This window comes from Adiantum capillus-veneris, chromosome 10 (genome assembly GCF_014529385.1).
Source record: "Adiantum capillus-veneris isolate H3 chromosome 10, ASM1452938v2, whole genome shotgun sequence".
In the NCBI taxonomy this organism is placed as follows: Eukaryota; Viridiplantae; Streptophyta; class Polypodiopsida; order Polypodiales; family Pteridaceae; genus Adiantum; species Adiantum capillus-veneris.
Window position 1 is genome coordinate 25,964,684 of NC_140940.1, and position 7,145 is coordinate 25,971,828.

Below are 7,145 nucleotides of genomic sequence, written 5' to 3' on the forward strand. Positions count from 1 at the left end.
AAGTGGCCCCCCTACCATCCATTGATCACCCTGCCTGAAAAAACCCCCAAATGGCACCCTCCTCTCTGGGAACTGCCACTACCCAGGGCATCCCCAACAGATGGCGCTTCCTCTGCATACCCACCACCTGGCGCCACTCCTCAACCGACTGCAGCTTGCTCTCGTTTTTTTTTAAAGCATGGAAATCTTTAAAAACAACTTAACTTGCGACTTAGCTGGTGGTTCCACCAGACGCAACCCGCAACCAATAGCTTTGCATCTCTTACCATAACCTAAGACCTTGCTTTGGAACCAAGGCTTCACGGCTTTAAGTAAACATAATTGACCCACAAGAGTCAAATCCCCGGATGCTTTGATACTTGTCGATAATGGCGACTGCAACAAACATTGGCCGTTCAGAATCCCAATGCAACCATAATAGATGGCCACTTTCAAGCTCTGGTTTGGAATGAATCTCCAAAAGAACTCCGAATAACAAGCCAAAAAAAAAAACAAGCCATAGAGTAAACGGTGACTATATTTCATGTACCCTGCAAACATCTCGATCATTAGAGGCCCAAAATCATCGTTTGACCTGTAAAAGTGCCACATCTGGCATACACATCACAATCCAACTTGCTACAATCTACATCTCGTATTTGCTCCATCGCTTCTTCATGAGTCCTCACAATTCCACACTGATGCTAGTACCACTATCTTGGGTCGACACAACTCAGTTGCACCATCATTGCCCAACCCCTCGTTGAGAATTCATGCTCAACCATAGCATTATTTAGATAATATATCAATGCATAAGAAGAAAATTGATAGATACTATTTATATAAACATTAGATAGATAGAGAGAGATATTCATCTGATGTAGAGCCCACACGGGTCAAATGGAAAGCCGTAGGCTTCCCCAAGCATGATTGCCACTCCACGTGGATCAAAAATATGGTATTTCTCATCATCATACATCTGTAAAGCATATACGCACCATCCCTGATTTGCATTGGTAACCCTGTAAACCAATCTTTCCTGTAGATCTTGACAGCATAATCCTTCAAAAAACTGCATGCATGAGCCTTCTTCACACATAAAACAAGCCTACACATCCTGGAAAACCTTTGCATCACATGTCTCCCCGCCAACGGCTAGAGAGCTTGCCATATCATGATTGTGTTCAACCAAGATATCCTGTAGCAATCGGCATAACGGCACTTGTAAAACAACCTTCAGCAACACATCCACAAACAACATGGCACCAACCTGTGGCAACTGATCATCCAAAGCAGACACTGTCATATCTGCACCTGTAGACTCTTCAAATATCACTGGAAAAGGCGGAAAGCCTTGCATACCTTGTATTCTCGCCATAGCTTTAGCAACCAAAACCTGCAACTCATCATCTACATCGACCATCAGATCATCGAACCCCCAATCTGCTTCATCAAAGCACTCATCTTCAGTCAACATGGCCTTACCATCACAAGGCAAGAGAGAGGGTTGCCCAACCCCCTGGTCCACGCAAAATGTCTCTTCACCTGCAATCTGTTCTGCTTTGACTACCTTATCAACATGCATAACATCATATGTCTCATACCTTGAGAAAGCGGACTCCGTTTCCCAGGTGATGTCCGTATCCAAGGGACTGTTATAGCTCGTATACACCTCGGATTTTACCAACAAAACTCACTGGCTTTGGCACTTCAGCTATCTTCTCCACTGCTTGCTTTTCGTAAGTCACTTGGTCAAGCACATTAGGCGGTACTCGGTACACGCCTCTTTGCAGTTGTTGAGGCCTCATAGGCCCACACGGTATCGTCTCTACTCTGTCATCATGCCTATCCGCTGCTACCACATGTGCATCAACAAAGGGTCTTATTACCTGAATCTCTTCCCTTGCAATTGGCCTTGGCTCCAATGGACTCACCAGAACTTGCTTTGCCTGTTGCTTCTTTAAAACCTTCTTTGTCCTGTTCTGCGCATAGGCTACTGCCTCCTCGTACGTGCATGGTCCATCTATCTCGATTTTATCCCTCACTTTGACATGCAAGTAGTCCACAAACTTGGTCATCTTCAAAAAATATGCATTCTCTACAACAGTTACCTTAACCAACTTGCCCCATATGACCTCGAACTCCGACACAAATGCTCGGAAATCACTATCAAGGCTTTGCTTTAGGTTGTCCATTATCTGCTTTACTTCACTCCACTGCATGTTGACCACATATCGGCTTCGGAATGCCACTTCCAATGTGCTCCAATCCAGCTTTTCTTCAACTTGCAAGCCCTCGTACCATACCTTTGCTTTTCAACGAACCAGGAGTGGGAAAGCTTGGACCACTCCCTCTTCTTTCCACAAGCCACTCTCCAGCAAAAAAAGGTCGTAGTCTTGCAGTCAAACCTCGGCATCTTCAGCACCTATAAAAGTCGAAAAACCCGACCATGCCATTCTGGTTAGATCCTGCTCTTCAAACCTCGACACCGTGTTCGACTTCACCAAGGAGCAATCAATAGCTCCTCAACGGGGGCACCACTAATGGGATGCGGGAAAAGGGAACAACACCCTGCACACAATACACTGCCTCTCTATAGCCCAAGGTAATAGTCTGCACCCCTACCCACACAGATTCACACACACACACACACACACACACACACTTTTTGTAAACTTCCAATGCACAGGCTCGCCTACTAACACTCCCGACCATACACACTCACACTGGCTGACGCATATACAAATTAATCTGCAATCCCTCATTCACATGGCTCACTCTATCTCTCTCCTCCTCTCTCTTTGCACACACACACAATCAGTTCAGAGCCACTGCTTCCAGGGACGAGACGCACAAGACGAGACGAAGTAGATGATCACAATCGAGCCATAAAAAACCCAATAGAAAACCTTTGCATCAACATAAAAACTCCAGGTACAATTACTGCATTTGGTCAAGCCCTCCCTGGCTTAGAGAATCCTTTCTCTACCTCCTCGAGTGTGCCTCGCTAATGGCCAACCCTGCTTCCTCTCCCTCTGTCGAGCTTGCGGCCCTCCCACTTGATGGCAAGCCCCCCTGGCTACCGTGACGGCTCTCCAAAAAACCCCGGCTTTCCCTGCCTGCAACAATTGACCCGTGCCGCCCTCCTTGCTCTTTCCTTGCCATCATCCGATGGTGCTCCATCTCCTCCTACTGCCACCCCTTGGCGGCCCTTCTCTCCTCATGGTGTCATCACCCTGCACAGCAGCCCATGGCGGCCTCCCCTACAGATGCAGCCCCTCGTTCACTGCTCCTTGGCCTCTTTTCTCCCCACCACCTGCAGCACTCGGCTCCCTTCACTTGCTCCAAGCTAGCCTTCTCGTAATGCCGCCCTACAGCTCCTCGTTATGCACCTAGGACCATCCCTTCATGCAGCCCCTACTGGCCGTGCTCGCCACCAGGCGGCCCTTTGCTCCCTGGCTTCATCCTCTGCATGCGCCACCAAGTGGCCCCCCTACCATCCATTGATCACCCTGCCTGAAAAAACCCCCAAGTGGCACCCTCCTCTCTGGGAACTGCCACTGCCCAGGGCATCCCCAACAGATGGCGCTTCCTCTGCATATCCACCACCTGGAGCCACTCCTCAACCGACTGCAGCTTGCTCTCATTTTTTTTTTAAGCATGGCAATCTTTAAAAACAACTTAACTTGCGACTTAGCTGGTGGTTCCACCAGACGCAACCCGCAACCAATAGCTCTGCATCTCTTACCATAACCTAAGACCTTGCTTTGGAACCAAGGCCTTTGTTAAGTATGGATCCTGATTTACCCTTGTAATTTTGTGTGGTAAAAGAGCACATTTGTAAGGCCCCCATTATGAGGAGAAGCCATCGTGCGTAAAGGTAAATCACTCACCGGAAACCAAAATTTTCACACAGTCAAAAACCAGGGGCAACTTTAGGGACCTCGGGGGCGGAAGCCCCCTAGACATTTTTTTCCCTCGCCGGAATTCCTTTTCGCCGGAATATTATGGCCGGACGGCGGTCGGAAAGTGGTCGGAAAACAACCGTCGGTTGGCCGGTGGGCCAGTAGTCAATGGCCGGTGTCCGGTGGACGAATTCAAAAGCGAACTTGTCTTCTCAAGGGCGGCCACACATGGGCGGATTGGAGGGTCCGATTTGGACTTATTCACACAAGGGAGGCCACACATGGGCGGATTGGAGGGTCCGATTTGGACTTATTCACACAAGGGCGGCTACACATGGCTGCCTCTCATAAGAGAGGGCAGCCCTTTTGGCCTATAAAAGAAGGCCATTTCTACACACATTTCATAGTGTGAAGTTGATGCAACAAGGTGAGTGTGAGGTGGTGAGAGTGAAGCAAGGCGGGAGCTCCATTAAGGGTATAATCCCTTTGTAAACTACTTCTTGTTTTGAAGTACTAAAGCCATTGAGTGGCTGCTTTTCCGTGGACGTAGCCCACATTGGGTGAACCACGTATATCGTGTGTACTCTCTCTCTCTCTCTCTCTCTCTCTCTCTCTCTACTCTATAATCTCGTGTATGTAAATCTGTCTCTCTCCATTAAGTAATCTACTCAATTATCTATTTAGCTACGTCTTATTTCCTAACAACTGGTATCAGAGCAAGGTTTGCTCGTAGCTAAATTATCTCAAGGAAAGGATTCCTTGAATTGAGTGGGAGTTATGGCGGAGGAAGGGAAGCTCAAGATTGAGAAGTTCAATGGAAAAAACTACCATCATTGGAAGATGCAGATTGAAGACTATCTCTACCAGAAGGACCTCTATTTGCCACTAGGCAGTCTTGCGAAGAAGCCCGCAACAATGGCAGATGAAGCATGGATTGTCCTTGATCGAAAGGCGCTGGGAAAAATCCGGTTAAGCTTGGCGTCAACGGTGGCCTTCAATGTTTCGGAGATGAAGACCACAGAGAACTTGATGAAGTCACTTGACGACTTCTACGAGAAACCATCGGCATCTGATAAGGTATTTCTTATGAAGCGCTTGTTCAATCTAAAGATGGCAGAGAATGGTTCAGTTGCAGAATACCTAAATGACTTTAACACAAACATAAGTCAACTTCGATTGGTGAAAATGAATTTCGATGACGAAGTGCGAGCTCTCCTTATACTATCATCTCTACCGGATAGTTGGGACAGCCTTGTGATGGCTGTAAGTAATTCTATTTCTGGCACAAATACTCTTAAGTTTGATGATGTTGTGGGTGTTCTCCTAAGCGAGGAAATACGAAGGAGAAGCACAGGAGAATCATCAAGTGTTGCATTGTCAATGGAAACAAGAGGAAGGCCTAAGGAGAGGTTCAAAAACCAAAAGGGTCGTGATCGCTCAAGGCGGAGCAAGTCACGCACAAACACTACAAGAGGTTATGTGCTCTTGTGACGCTCTTAGCGACGGAAATACACTGGGTTTTTATAACCCCCGGCGTCGCTATAAGCGTCGCTAAAAGCGTCGCTACGAGAGCGTCGCTATATGCGTCGCTATCTGCGTCGCTATAAGCGTCGCTATAGGCGTCGCTATATAGCGACGCTTATAGCGACGCCTATAGCGACGCTTATAGCGACGGTCTCACAGAAGAGTATAGCGACGCATATAGCGACGCTACAGAGCCATAAATAGCGACGCTTATAGCGACGCCTGAGAGAATATTTTTTTGGTGGCAGGGCATTGAATGCCCTGCCACCCATCAACCATATTGTACTTGATTCACTTTTTAAAAAAAGTGCAAAGGTAAATAATAGACCCAAAATAGTCACCCACAAGACGCATTGTTTGCAAAATTGACAATTGTACACATCATAGACAAACTGAATTGATTGGCAAATGTAATAATGACAATTGTACAACATCATAGGCATAAAGAATTGATTGGCAAAAGGAATTGCGGTGACAAATGTAATAATATACATGGTTCAAAAAGACGTATAAAATCCGTCTCATGATACATAAGCTATGAGAAACCCTAAACTAATGCTATCTAGCTACGGCTAAACTGACGTCGTCTAATCAGACGTCTCATCGCGTCCAAGCGGCGTATCTGTCGGATTCTGCAAAAAAAGACAATAAGACAGTTTTCAGTAAGTATAAACATATAACGACATTTATAAAACAATACAAAAAATAAAAAAGAGTAAACCGTAATACTAACCATGCCGCTGCGAGAACTGAGAATGTCCATCAGGGCGTTTAAGCCCTTCCTGCCTGCGTACTCGCGCTCGTACGGTGTGGGATCACGTCCTGTCATCGACCACTGTCAAAACATACAAAGATTTCATTATGTTAGAACTAAAAAACTCATAAACCCTAAACTATCGAACATGCATAAAGAGCAATGTGAAAAGACTTACAAAATCGGCCTCAAATGATGCCCATCCACCGCTCCCCAAGTGGTGCGAGCTCCCTGCCTCTACTCGCGCTCTGGCTGCATCTTTTTGTTGCTTCCACTTGTCGGGATTCTCGCGCGCTGCTTTCTTCGCATTCTTCCAATCTTCTTTGGCCAGCCAATCTGGCCTATTCCACCCATTCTTGATTGCTTTTTGCACTTCGGAACGCTTGTGTTTGCAGTATTCGCGCATTCGAATCTTCATCAGGTCTTCATTGAAGCGCTGATCCCGTGTTGGAACGGGAAACTCATCATGAAGTATGCTGATGACTCTGTTTTTTAAATCACTTGGTACTTCACTCCATTTGTTTAGTATATAGTGTCTAAACAGCTGAGAGCAAAGACCACGCATGCGCGAGATCACCTTCTTGCCGTCATCATCCATGATGATGCCGCCGCTGATGTCGACGGAGTAAGGCAAGCCCTCTGGCCGGTGACGCGTGAACCTGGGTGTCCCGGCAGGGGTCTCTAGCGGCGTGTCGATGGGGGTACGGACGTCAGGTGTCTCCACCGGCGTCTGGGCCCCGAAGCGAGGAGTGTCGAGTGGGGTGGCTCCTGGCGGAGTAGGTAGAGGTGTGTAGCTTCTAGGAACAGTCAGCCGTGCAAAACCTGGCGTAGACGGCGATGCTGTGGCTGGTGTGGGGGCGGGCAAAGAAGGGGAGGGTAAAGAGCCTCGTCGAACACGAGGCGGTGTGGAGGCATCGGTGGCGGAATCCCCACAACAACCGCCACCGCCACCACTAGAGCACCGGTGTCTAGAAGAGTGTGAC

General features: G+C 47.5%; 1 pseudogene; it reads right to left on the reverse strand.

Moving 5' to 3' along the window:
• Positions 1 to 850: 850 nt before the first annotated feature.
• On the reverse strand, positions 851 to 2,395 carry LOC147448575 (uncharacterized; annotated as a pseudogene).
• Between the last annotated feature and the right edge of the window lie 4,750 nt (positions 2,396 to 7,145).